Source organism: Protopterus annectens, chromosome 2.part0 (assembly GCF_019279795.1).
Source record: "Protopterus annectens isolate FY-2018-M chromosome 2.part0, PAN1.0, whole genome shotgun sequence".
Lineage (NCBI taxonomy): Eukaryota > Metazoa > Chordata > Ceratodontiformes > Protopteridae > Protopterus > Protopterus annectens.
Genome location: NC_056728.1, coordinates 87,139,011 through 87,154,438, shown reverse-complemented (window position 1 = coordinate 87,154,438; position 15,428 = coordinate 87,139,011).

Sequence of the window (15,428 nt, the reverse complement as noted above, 5' to 3'; positions counted from 1 at the left end):
TTTAGTCTGTCATAACATTTGACTCTAAAAGATCACCTCCCTCCTTAGAATTCATTAAAGAGCCATATAGCTTGTACTAAAAATGCCCTGCTCCCATGATGGGGTATTTTATGTATTTTTAGGCAGCACATAGATGTGGCTTTGGATTTTTCTTGTGCCCTAATTTTTGCCAATCCTGTACTCTGTCATTGGGAATCCAAGTTTCTATTCAACATGGATGAAGTGTCTAAGGTTAAGTTGTATGAGAGATATCTGGACAATATTTTTAGTTTGTGGGGTGTTGAGATCAAAGAACTTAGTTCTTTTTTAACAAATTAAATTGTTATTAACCTCTTGAATTGATCTACACTTACTCTGATGCTTACGTTCACTATTGTTATGTTATTGTCGTTTTGGATAGCTTAACTGTAAGATATGGGTCAAAATTGTTCTGTAAAATTACTTTTTAAATTTCTTTCTACACTTTATGGGCTACTGCCCTATGTGGCAGAAAATTAGTCTAGTTAAAGGACAGCTCCTATGACTTTTATGAATAATATCAGATGAGCATTTTTTAAAGAAATTGACATGCTTTTTAGGTGTTACATAAGCATGACTATACATGTAGCCTGCTAGATTCTGTAGTCAGACATGTCATCAAAAACAGAGAAACAAATATCCCCTAGTTTTACCTTTTGCTGACTCTATTAGTGATAAGAACACATCTTATGGTCCACCTGGAAGTTTAAAAAATCTTGTCAAGAACTGGAAAACAGTATTTAATTCAGAGAGTCTATTAAAATTGTTGAGCAGGAATGAATCTATATATTTAAGCATAGCTTTAACAAGGATTTGAGCAGCCATTACAGTATTTTGACTACATTACTCATAGATGGGGAAATTGCAAATTCTGTTGCTTTGCTTATGAGTTTCCCTATATTGTTATTAGCAATAACTCTTTTTTCATTCCCTGCCTAGGACAGTTTAATTTTAAGACCAATGCCATGCTATACATGGCTATCTGTTCATGATGTAACATTTTTTTATGTTGGTAAGACCAAGAGAGAGAATAAGCAAGAAGAATTTATGATCATTTATAGTGTAATTCAAACTGCAGTGAAAAAATGCCTTATATAGACATTCACTATTTTGTAAAAATTAAAAAAAATGTTTATTTTTTTAACATTGACAAACTCCAGGATTCAATAAAATCCATGTAGGCACTGTGTAGAGTGTAAATGGACTTTGAACTGTATACACAGCCTCAGTTCCTCCCCAGCAGCGTGCTATACATATTAATTAAGGTGCGCTACCGAGGGAGATCAAAGGTACATGGATAGTGAATCTGTGCAAGAAGAAGTGTAGAAGCTGTCCCGTACTTGTGGACTGTCCAGAAAATGGTCTGGACAAGTATTAAGCACAGGACAGCAATTTTTTTGTTTTTACATTTAATGTACATTTGCAAGGTGCTGTGCTTAGCGATGCTGAGCTGCACTTATACATATGCACCTGACATCTGTTATATGCCTAAAAATAGAAACTGGATGTATTTAATTGTTTTGGTTCTGCTTTATTTAACAACATGCACCCCCAGGCAACTTTGCTGTGCACTGCTAGCAGAGGTCATAATAGTATATGTGAAGATATATTGTTTCCTTATACTATCCAAGTGGCTAGACAGGTAGAGTGATGAGGTATAGTGTAGTAGAGCTCAGGTTTGAGTACTGCTATGCTTTACAATTTTTGCTTTGAGAATAAGTCAGCTGACTGAAACATCACTGTAATGTAAAATAAAAGATAGTTATATTTAGCAAAGCTGCATGGTGTTCAGCCTTGCTTAAATAGTTTCTGCGAGGTTGCACTGTGTGCAGTGCCACTGAAACATGATTTATAGTCCACCCCATTTGTGCACTGCTCAGCTTTGCTTATATTTGCTTACATGGTTTGTGCGACTTTACGTGAAGCTAAGCGGCGCACAGATTTTTTGAAAGTTGCAGTATGGCGTGTAAAGGCGGAAATGCATCCCATATAAAGACCAATAGGCAGGAATTTCACACCATTCATTGGAGTTGTCACTTGGCTGCTGATATGCCTGGTGGTGTTGGTGAGGGAGTATGTTTTTGGGTGCAGGAGTCCAGAGTGTTTGTTGGACTCCTAGTCTGCCTGGCTGCTGCAGAGTGATTACCAGGGATCAGAATGTAAGTGTGAAGCCTATAATCACCTGGCTGGGGACATTACCAGTGCTACTGGTATCCCCCACACTGGGAAGGAAGAGGGGAACTTTGGACACCTGCGTCCAACAAACACAGGCTGGGCACACCCCACAGATATATAAGTATGCTTCCCAGTGATTTATAAGTATACAGACTGAATATGTGCTAAACTGATATGCATAATGTTTTTTTTCTCTTACAACAGCTGCAGATGAGAGAACTTGCAATGTGCAGTCTCATGAGGGCGTTTGGCCAGGATGAGGTGTGAGTGTGGTGAGTAGTAAAAAAGCAGATCAATAACCTAATGTATAATGTACTGCTGGGATTAAAAAGTATTTACAGAGTTTGCAGTCTTAACAGTCAGGTATAACATACTTGGGAACTGTAATACATTTAGTAATGTTTCAGTGCCTACTTGACTGGGTACCTGTAACTCCCAGTGGGTGTGGCTTGAGTCTTTAAAAAATGAAGTTATCACCTTCCAGTTCAAACAAATGCTCACTGACAAAGGTCAAATATCAATACAATTGTGTTTGCCATCATGTATGCTTCACAATAAAATATTCTGATACCTTGTAGGTAGCATGGTTTTGGAATTATTAATGCAAATATGAACAAGCAATATTTGATACCTAGAGGTGCAGTAGGTGGTAACTGCAGAAACACCTGGAGGTGCACTCAGTTGTAATGAGTTAAGTCAAGTAACCGTGAATTATTGTGTAATATAGCTTACAAACATCAGCTGAGGTTGTGGTCTACCAAGATTAACAGTCATTGTTCTGCTGTGCCCATTGTGTGACATATGCTGTAGATTGCAGTCACGTAATGATGAGGGTAAATGGGTTATTTCTTACAGGTCTGACATAGCTATCTGTCCTGTACATGCCAGACTTGGAGCAGCAGTAATAAATAGATTTTAAAAGTTTGATGGTGCTGTGATATGTACTGCTTCAAAGTAAGAAGGGCTCACTAGTCTTGTAGTCACTGCATGTGTGTTCTAATCTAACACCAGTCAACTGTACAAAGGAAATGAATGAAGACTGTAAAAAGACTGTCTGATAAATGTAGTGCCATACTTACAGTAAGTTGCAAGTCTGTGTTCTGCCCAGTTTGGTTCCATATAATGCTGTACATTCCACCCACTCGAAGAACAAGGTGTATGGGTAAGGTAAGCTATGTTATGGCCAGATATGCATGTATATAAATGCCAGATTTTAAGATACATTACCAATAAAACTTTAAAGCAGGATTGTGCATTGAGAAGTTGTTGTTTGTTTTTTGGCTTTTCCCGGTTAGGGGTCGCCACAGCGGAACTCCGGTCCACTAATGACTGGCAGTAGATTTTCATGAACGCTGAGGTGCCAGCTCAATGTCCAACCTTCAATGAAGGCACGCCCATTTATGCATGTCTTCCAAATGCCCACCCAACCATGGGGAGGACATGCAGACTCCACACAAAAGGCACTCCCCGCACTCCAGCTGAGAATCAAACGGGAGAACCTCTTGCTGTGATGCAACAACGGTACCGCTGCACCACCGCAGACAGGTTGTGCATTGAGAAGTAATCTGTTCAAATAACTGTGTAGTATGTCTGTATTCACTGCATGTGTGTTCCAATCTGACACCAGTCAACTGTGAAATGGAAATGAATAAAGACTGCTGAAAAAGCTGTCTGATAAATATAATGCAATACCCACAGTAAGCGTCAAGCCTCTGTTATGGCCATTTCTAGTCAAATAATGCTGTTTATTCCTCCCACTCCAGGAACAAAGTATATGGGTAAGGTACCTCAAGTTCTGGGCAGATATCCAACTATCAGCTGCCTGTCAGGTGCCAGGATCCGCCACATAATGCATGCACTCAGGTCACTCCACAATAAGTACAAATATGACACTGTCATTGTCCATGTTGGTGTGAATGACCTGAAACGTACCTCCCTGGACTACATGAAAAGAGACATGGAGGAGCTCTCCGATCTTGTATCCCAGTCAGGTATGACCCTAACCATGAGTAGCATCCTGCCATCACCCAGAATGATACCACAGTACAAGGACAAAATGATTGACTTCAACAATTGGCTAAGCTTCTGGTGTCATTCTAAGGGGATCCAGTATTTGTCTGCCTAGGGCGACATGATCGACAGTCCACGATGCTTTGCCAGAGATGGCCTGCACCTGTCACCCTTAGGATTCCGGATACTGGCTAAGGCTCTTGCCACCCCTATAGTACCTTTTTTAGGCAAGGTTCAAATGACAAATTCACCACCTTAACAGGTACAAGCAAGCAAAATCTGAGGGTAATGCTACTCAATGCTAGAAGTCTAAACCTCAAAATGCACTCACTTGAGGCACTCCTTAAAATGGAGAACATTGACATCTGTGCAGTGACAGAGACCTGGTTCAAAGCTCCAGAGAGCACCCCTGCATTACCAGGCTTCAATACATACCACACCTTTCGGCCGCATAACCCAGAAAGAAGCACTAAAGGCAGAGGCGTGTCCATATTCATTAAGAATATCCACACCTCCAGGCTAGTTGCACAGCATAATGCATCCGAGATTATCCAAGTGCAACTAACTCTGGGCAAGACTGCAATCCATATTGTAGCTTGCTACAGACCCCCCACTGTGCCCCAGGATTCACACTCCTCATTTCTTGATTCACTGGAAAGTATTAGGGTACAACCCAACACCCTAATAATGGGCAATTTCAACTACCCCACCATTAACTGGGAAAACTACTCATGTACCAACTCTTTTGCTCAACGTTTTCTAGAATTCATAAATCCCAACGCCTTGGATCAACTTATCCACATCCCCACCAGGGGCAGCAATATCCTAGACCTGGTCATTACCAACATGGGAAACCGGTGTTCCACACCAGAGGTCAATTCCTCATTGGTCAGATCTGACCACAAGCTAATCAGCCTAGACATCCACATCCCACCCCCAGCCCCAATTAGGGAAACCATCATAAAAAACTTCTCCAAAGCCAACTTCACACTTCTTAAGACAGAAGTGGCAAACTTCATGACACCCATGCAGACGGACAATAGAGGTATGACTGCCAAATCCTACACAAATGCACTTTATAAGCACTTACACGAGTGCATGGATCATGCTATCCCTAATAGAACCAAGATGTTATCCTCCAAAAAAAGGAAGCCAATCTGGTAGTCCTCTGCCATAAACAAACTCTACAACAGAAGAAAGAAACTGTTGCAAAAAAGAGTAAAATCCCATGACTGGAGGAACTCCCTGGTCAACCTCAGTAAGAAGCTGAGATCCCTCATAAAATCCTCCAAAGCTAGTTACGAAAACAAAATTGCCACTGACTCTAAAGACAACCACAAAGCATTCTATAGCTATGTCAAGAATCTAAATGGGAACACTCAGATCTGCTCTGAGTTACAGTACAATGGCGCTAAATATACAGAACCAACTGATATTGCCAGCATTCTAGCAGATAGGTTCAGTGCTAACTTTAGCCCCCTCGCAACCCCTAGAGGGCCCATCTCTATACCGGAAAAATGCAAAGTTCCTATAATCATGGCTGTACAGGTAAAAAACACACTCTCCAAAGCCAATAACACAGCATCCATGGGACCTGACAATATCCCAGGCTGCATTCTACATGAACTACAGAATGAACTGGCACCCTACCTAAGTACCATGTTCAATCATTGCCTCATCTCAGGCTTTGTACCCACTGAATGGCGCACCGTGACGGTTATCCCACTCCACAAAGGGGGAGCCACGACAGACCCCGGGAACTACCACCCCATTAGTCTGATGAGCCTGGTCTGCAAGGCCATGGAACTTATCATCGTGGAACTCATAAACAAAGACATTGGTAATCTCCAAACTCTGGACCCTACCCAGTTTGGATTTGTAAAAGGCAGATCATGTCTCCTAAACCTGATTGACTTCTTTGAAGCAGTCACCAAAGCCATAGATGAGGGTAAAATGGTTCACACAGCTTATCTAGATCTCGCCAAGGCTTTCGACACCACCCCCCACTCTGGAATTATAGATAAGCTCACTAAACTAGGTATAAATCCCTATGTCACAAGATGAGTTGCCAACTGGCTCATGGACAGAACCCACACTGTGAAAATAGCGGATTCCAAATCCGACATCAGACCAGTGACAAGTGGAGTACCACAGGGTTCAGTCCTGGGTCCTCTCCTGTTTGGTATCTACTTTTCTGAAGTGCAGGCCAACACAGAAGGTCTTTGGCTAACAAAGTTTGCAGATGACTGCAAACTAGGAGCCATAATCGAAACTCCTAATGATGTGGACAAACTACAAAAGGGCCTCACTGAGACAGATACCTGGTGTCAAAGCCATGGCCTGAAGCTCAATGCCAAAAAGTGTATTGTCATCCCCTTTGGTAAAAACTCTGTACCCATGAATTACCACATAGCTGGTAGTCTACTTAATGCCAAAAATGTGGTAAGAGACTTTGGGACACAGGTGGACAGTAGTCTCTCCTTTGATAATCACATCGCCACAGTGGTCAGGAAATCCTTCTACATGGCTCATCTCATCACAAAAGGATTCTCATCCAGAAATAAAAGAGGTAATTATTCCCCTCTACTCATCACTCATTATAGAGTACAACGCCCCTTTTGGTATGTACCTCACAAGACATCTACAACAACTGGAAAGACCACAGAAATACCTCACAAAGAGGATTACTGGCCTCAAACAGATGCCCTACGTAGACTGTCTCAAAAAACTACAGCTTTACTCCATCGCATATCGCCTACTCAGGGGCGATCTCTGCCTAACATACAAAGCTATGTTAAACCCAGAGCTGTTGGACATGCTCCACTTAATGAAATCCCAATCCCTCTGAGCTACATGCTCTAGGGACCTAAACCTTGCCACCACAATAAGCAGAACATGCTGGAGGGATAGATTCCTGTCCCAGAGACTTCCCATACCCTGGAACAGACTACCTATCTATGTCAAACAGAGCTCCTCATTAGCACTCTTCAAGAAAAATCTTGATGATTGGATGGGAAATGGGAAATTCACCCCGGGGATCACTTCTGTGGTTCTGCTCGACAAGGGCACAGGAAAATAAATTTCTTGGGTGGCGAAAGCCAGGGTACATTTTTTGGCTAGGCTTGTATGGGCCCTAGGACCGATAGCCTAGTACCTACCTATGAACCTATCTATATAAGTGCCCAATTTTCAGGAACAGTATCAATAAAGTGTATTGTGCCTTGATAAATACTCTTTTCCAATAAGCGTGAAGTATTCCTGTATACACTGCCATGTCTTTCATAATCTGATAGCTGTTAACTGTTAAATTTAGTGCACATTTCCTTGAGTCACACCTTGTAGGTTCTAATCCCATGGCAGCAAACTAACAAATCACTGGCTGTCTACTTCAGTTAGTGTACATGAACATACCTCTCAACTGTTATGATTTTCTGGAATTTATTGACTAATGTCCCGTATGTCTGGTCATTGATAAGCAGATAAATGACATTACTTGGAATGCAATTTATTGGCAAAAACATTTACAGAGCACCTTGGTAATTATGTATGAACACACTATGTAAAACAGTTTCCTGTAGTTGTGTACTTGCATTTGTTAGTGCTTAGCCATACTGTCCCATGCTAGTAGGTTGAAAGCTATGTACATCTAACATCATCTGTACAAGAACAGGAGTCACTGTACACACAAGTGACACTGCACATTTGTAGAAGTATGTATTAGTAGTCTGTGTAGTAATATCAACTGTGAGGCCACTAATGGCATGTTTTTCTCTTTTACCCCACCCCTTATCTTATCTAATTTATTATTATGAAATGTATTAATTTATTACTGCTATTTGTTATTATGGTTTGATATTAATATGTTCTTTTAAAGTAACTGTTACATTGCCCTTCTGGGTTATGTCATACTGATTTGCTGTTAACATACTTACAGTTATGTTATTTATTATTGTGTTCCTCATAATATTCCTTAATATGTATTTGGCTTAATTAATATTATCTTCCATTATGTTACTACTAACATTGTTTTGGTTATTACTTATCTTAACTTATGTTTATATCTAAATTTCAACACAATCCACCTACCTTGCCTCAACCAGATGTGGCACCGGGGCCCAGCATGTCTGGGTTGCAGCCTGGTGGTGCCCCCTCTGCTGCTCCTGCACTACCTGCTGCACTGGGTATTTCTGCCTCACAGGCTGGGGCTGGGCCCTTCTCTGGAAGTGGAGGTGGAGGGGGAGGTTTTGCCACCTGTCAAGAACTGCCAGGTATGGTGTGCAGGGTGGTTGTACGAATGTTTGGTGCACACCTGCGCTAGATGGAGGACATGCTCACCATCCTGATGGGGCAGCCTCACCCTGCACTCCAGCCTCCACCATTGCCACCACAGGGGAAGTGAAGGACCAGTGCTGACAGTCCCATGGGTGAGGACTTGAGACACACTGCTATCGTGTGGATGCTCCTGGGACTGAGATTCCACAACACCCTCCCCATCCAAGGTATTCACCCCCTCTTGTGTCACACACCAACCCTGTCTGCTGTCTTGTCTGTCTGAAAATGCTTCCTCATCTTCTCAACTTATCTCCCAAGTACCTATGTCCCTTCCCCAGCATTATATTCTCACCTTAAAAAAAATGAGCACTTGTCACACAGAAAATATCTCCCCATACATAACTCTCCATTTCACACGTGTCCACTGGACACCCTTAATTTGCTCCAGTTGGCTTGACAACACAGTTAGGTTGTTGTCACCCCTTTCTGGGGGTGACAGTCCAAATTCAGCTAAAAATTCTGTCACAGTGCATAGTTGTTGCTGATGAAGAAATGGATAGCTATCATTCTTTCTTACACCCATACGGCACATCCCTACCTGTCCTTCACTATCCTGCTTGCACCTTTTTTCACCACTGTCCTATCTCCCTATTTTCTTTTTTTTCAAGATGTTTTGCACAACACTACGCAGAGCACTGCATCACTTAGCTATGCTAAACAGTGCTACATTGATATATACTTTTGTAAAAATATGAATCATGTTCAAAATGTACACCTGCGCCCCATTTCAAACCATCACACTTGTATGATAGTGGTGCAACCTGCCATGCCAAACAGTTGCTAATTAACACACGTGTTTAAATGAAAACATTGTAATGCTCAAGTTTTTGTCATTACGCGTGTTTAAGCGATGCTGCACATCCCACTGCATCACGGAAACCAGCTGAAAGAAATATAGAAAAATATTACTGTAATTGGTACTCTGCTAATGAAACACATCACTCCAAAGCCATACACACAACAATGAATGTAAGTAAGGTATGTAATAGCAGGTAACCATGCAAGTATATCTACAACATGTAACAATACAATTGCTAAAACATTAATGTAAAAAATAGGATTTTAACTGCAACTCTAATAGAGAAATACAGCATTCTAAAGCCATACAATTTGGACAAATCCATAAATAAAACTGGGACACAGGCCCAAAAATAGAGATAATTTTTCAATATTGCTCTTACAAACTTAGAAGGATGATAGACTAACAGCTATTGATTTAGCATAAATGTTCTGAAGTACATGGAAGTCTGATACTCAAATGTCTGTCATTATTGTCTAGCTTCAGTCTTTAATGTTTAACACTAAATTGCCAGAAAACTACAATGTAATGAAAAACAGACATAAAATATGAGGGCAAAACCTGGACATTCTGTAAAAATCAGTACAGGTGAGAGGTATGCATGTAAGGGCAGTGTGTAATGGCAGATAACTGTTGAATGATATTTACAGCTTCTAAAATACACTTGCTATCTCAGTGGAACTGTAGCTGAGTCTGTAATATGCATTGCAAACAGTACTTTTTGGTACACATGGTACTGGGTTAAATTACAGCTGTCTCTACCAATGAAAATACATGTATGTGGGCATCAACATTATATATTGTCATGTGTATGTTTGTCTTATCACCTATATATCCACCCAAAGCACTACAGATGGAATGTCTGCATATAAGTAATAGAACACAAAGGCCTACAGTTAGGACCACTCTTAACTACTCTTAGTACAACACTAGAAAGTGGAGAGGATATCAGGTCATGCATAAGCCTGAATTCCCACAGGATTTTGAAGTGTCTACTGAAATTGCAGCCCAGTAATATGTCACTGCAGCCCACATGACTTGGCACCTGTCCAACTGCGTGACATAATTGTTAATCCACCCCCCTTATCTTTCTCTAGGACATACCAACCATTTTGCCTTTGATTGTGGTACAGCTACTGTTGGCTAACATACTTACCTTAAACACGTGCCTTAATTTGCAGTGGCATGGGTACCCTCAATCTGACTCTGCCTCTACAACAAGGCTGCCACAGCTCCTACACTTACTCTTACAGCTTCTTGCCCTCCAAAGTGTTCACATTCTTTCCCTATGTCTATTGCCTACAGCATTAGCTCCAGCTTCAGCTTCACCCAGTAGCACACACATCTGTATGTAAAAATGTAGCTGCTACAGATGTACTCTCTGCAGTGATGTATCTCTACCCAGTAATTTCCAGCACAACATATGAGAAAGGGGTTCTAATCTACATGGAGGCCTTATATCTTGTTGCATGGTTGCATGTCATTGACTGATTATACTGCAAATCAGCTGTGTTGGCTGGAATTAGCATTTCAGAAGCACAGATTGGTTAAGAGCCAATCATCTGGTAATGACAACCATGTTAAAAAAGACAAACAGCTAGCTAGGGGAATCATTCTGTATGAGAGTTTATTCACACAGTAAATGCCTTGTCACAACGTTTAGATATCTGCATGTATCAACAAAGGAGTATTGTACTCCATCAGGTATGTATCCCTTTTGTTTAAACATGATGCATATGTGTGAATATACTTAGGGGAATGAGGATTACAGCATAAGCCATTCTGAGAACTGTAATGAATACATGTCATTGATCTCCAGATTTGTTACACCTACAGAGGAAAGTACAGTACAACAAGGGTGGAATGGTGTTTGTCAATGTGGCAGACTGGTCTGCTGGAAATGTCCCTTTATAGTGGTTGTACTAGCACACTGCTATTTTTGGCACGTTTGTTTTGACATATTGTCAGGGGAGATTACACCTAGGGGCCACACTGCAATGGACTGCTGTGTTGGGTGTGTAGTCATACAATAGTATCTGTCATGGCACAAACAGGAATAGCTGACTGTTGCTAGTGTCTTGGTTGCATCCACACCCTTAGTATGTTTGCACACTCTGGAATATGAGATGTGTGATCAAGGAGTGGATACTGACAGATATTCTGCTATTGCTGTATCTCTACATAGTGTACGCCCACATATGTGATCCTGACGTGTTCCCATTTTGTTGTCTTTTAGGAAAAATGTATGCAAGACACCAGGGCCCTTTATGGATGCCAAGAATGATATAATCCTGGAAGTACTCCGTCAACACCATGAAATCCTACTGTCCAGGGGGAGGCAAAACAGGGAACAGTGGCTGCATTGTGACATGACCTGGTATGTGATGTTAATGCCATCAGTCACCAGAGCAGGACATATGAGCAGGTTCGACACCATGGGACTAACAAGATAAATGCCTCAGGCAAAAGAGCAGCAGATGTGCCCAGGGATTATGGTGTGACTGGCAGAGAACCTACAGAACAAATACTCTCAGCCACTGAGAAATTCCTGGTGAATGCAGGAACACATGACAGCTCCCAGGCTTCCATACCACTGTATATCGTGGATGTGGGTGCCACAGTTTCCATGCCACAGAAGTGTCCAGGTAAGCTTAGTTTGATCAGCATTGGAATACTGTAGCATTCGGTGTGTCAGGATGTACATAGTTATACATGGAGCATTAGGTGTTTGTTTTTTGGGGGGGGTTAACTGCAATTTGAATCTAATGCTCAGAGTTTGACTAACATAACAATTAACATAGCAGCTATTGTATATGTGAGATATATAGACTTATTACCCTGTTATAGTGCAACATATGGTGGTGTCTATATCACCTCTCCCTCAACTTTTCACAGGTCCGTCAGTAATCAGACAAGGCCATGGTCCTGCTCCTGGTAAGCACAACACTGTTTTGTTACAGATGTAGATTTACTGCAATGTATTGCCTAAAGTGTCATCCCAAGCCTGATGGCTGGATTGATGTACTGTTGGCATGATTGTTAAGTGCACGGATAGTTTCTGACTGTACACACTTTAGCGTCATACCTATGCCTTATAGGTGTGACCACACTAGTAGATGTGATAGTATTGTCAGGACATTACAGTTTGCTGTATATGTCAACTTTGCAGAATGTTGACAAATGTCAACAGTGTACCTTGTTGTTGCTGATGAGATTATTGTTTAAAGAGCTTTTATTTACAAGTAACTACAGATGTTTTTTGGAAAATAATGTCATCATGTCCTACTGGATGAGGTTGGGGTTAAAACAGGTCTGTAATAGTGACAACAGTGTAAACAGCTTAACATATATTGCAACATCGTATTGCAGAGCATAATAGTGCAGGTATTAATGTATTGCTTTTCCATTTTTTATCACAGGTGACCAAGGGGGTTGGTCTCTGTCCCCTCCACAACCTGCTGTCACTATCACTTCTGACTCTGATGATGATGGTGGCCAAAGAGAGGCACAAATGGGGGTTGCAGGGGCTGAGTCTGTCCCAGAGGTTTACATCCCTCTTCTGCCCTCATCATCACTGTACACAATCAGTATGCTTACAAATACCCAGTCCCCAGGGGCCACAGATATTGGACAGTCAGAGGGTGGGGACATTGAACAGGAAAATGTGACAGCTATGGCTGCAGTAAGTGTCAATACTGGCCATAGCCAAAGAGCTGTTGAGGTTCCAAACAGGTAGATTGATAGGGGTGCTCATAGGATGCCTGCTGTCCTTCCACCACCTGTTGCAGATATCTCGTCATGGGTCACTCAGCGTATGTTTCATGCCATCATGGAGACACAGGCACATTCTGAAAGGAACTCCAGATGAATGCTCAGGGTTATGGATGCAAGACAGTCTGACATACATGACTGCCTCCACTGCATTGCTAATACCCTGGATCAGTTCACTGATACAGTGGAAGGATGTTGGTCTGAGACAGATTGCACACTATCTGTCTTGGAATGCACATTGTCTGTGATGGAACGTCTGAATGGAGTTGAGCATTGGACTCATGGATGTGGTCACTAACTACATCTGCTGAGAGTCCAAGTGGCCGTGCACAATCATGCTTCCATCGTGGCAGTACATCCATCATCCCAGAGGGTAGTGTACTCTCCACAACAAGACATGGCAGGGCATGGGCTCATGGTCCCAGCAGATAGTAGTCACTGTCAGGTAGTAGCATGGCTTCTTACCTTGGGCATGGAGGTGCCAGTGTGACTCATGGCAGAGCACGTGTTCAGGGGTGGAGACAGTGAACTGTCAGCTCTACCATGCATGGTTCATTGCTGTCCAACATGCACACACATAGGGCTAGCAATGTGCTTGACTGTGTTCACACACACACTCACACACCACTTTCACAATCAGGTCACCTACAGACACACACAGCACATTTCCATGGTCCATCTTGCCTGTTTCCCTTCCAGACTCACACACATACTTACAAAATATTGGGTCAGGTTAGGCCTCCTGCACTCCCACACAACACCCTCTGCAAATGATGATACCTGTGCCACATCTCTGTCATCCTCATCATTGGTGCAGGGAAATGGAGCTATGTGTCTGATGCACAGGGTGGCTATATAAATGTAATTGTGTAATGCAATGTTGCTTTGCCATGCCACTTGTACTGGTCACTGATAGATACTATATGCTGACATTTGTTATGAGTAAACCACATCATGTTGTGTACCTTATGTTGTATGATGCCATAATGGCTGTATATTAACACAATGAAAGGTGTCTCATTGACCTGTTTATGTTTCAGTTTCAGGATTGTCTGAGTGAGACACCTATGGATACACAGTGACAATAAACCCATAAACATCACAGCACAGGATGGAATGTCAACATAGAAGAAATATGTCTTCAGAAAGGTACAGCACTATAGGTACATGTCTCCATGTGTTCATATGTGTACAAAAGGCTAACAAGGACGATGGCTTCATTCAGCCTACTCATGCATCCCTAATCTATGACAAGGTCTGATGCCCTTAATAAGTGTCAGCATGATTTCAGGAGCTAACACATCTACAAGCTGCAGCTAGCAATGGAGATGAACCATCTACAATTTTCCTGTGTGCATTACAGACATTTGTCCTACACCAGTTATGATTGTCTTGTTCTACATCCCATTGTGTAACTTGCACATGATCTGCATTACAGCGGAAGTGTGATGTACATGCATGAGCAGCCTGTTACATATAGGGTGTAGTGTGTGGGTTACATACCTGTCTCTCCAGCATGTACTGTTTATACCACAGTGAAGGTATAGGCGTGTAGAACAGATAATAAATGTGTTAGACCTGCCTTGGATGTGCGGGAGGTACACAGTGGGATCTCACACCTCCCTGTATGAGAGCCATACACCTCCCCATGTAGGAGACAGACTATACATTCACGGCCTTGATACAGTCTGCATAGTCTTATAGTTGTCAGATATCCCTGTGTAGTGACATACCAAAGGTGTCATTGCACTCAATGATAGGTGTGATGAGTGCCAAAAACAGTATAACAGTGACAGTCTGGGATTTACCTGCTATTCCTTTCTCTATAGGATGTACAAAACTGAATTAATCCCCACATCTTAATGACCAGTGACAGTTAAAGGCTAGATCACTCTCTGTGTCCATAAGTCCCTGAGTAATGGCTCAGGTGTGTGTGTGGACAATACTATATTTTCCAGGGGTGGATGACTTCAAAATGGATAGTACTGTGAATTCCTTGGCATTTACTATTTGTCAGTGTCTCTGACAACAACTGAATGTGTATCTCAGCCAATCCTGGGTAACTGTTGGTTCTGTGTGGGATTCAGTGTCATCTCCTAATTTGCAAACATCTGCCAATGTAATCAGTCAGAGGTCACTGACAGTGGCCATGACTTCAGAGAAGGGAATGGCTAGTTGGGGTACTCCATGAATGATTTCTGAGGGAAGTCCACTGGTGACTGGCCTCACTGTAGTGGTGGACTACCCAATGTTATCTTCCTGGATAATGACTATCAGACACTTGATTATCCACCAGCTGACATAGTACTTTGTAAATAACCTA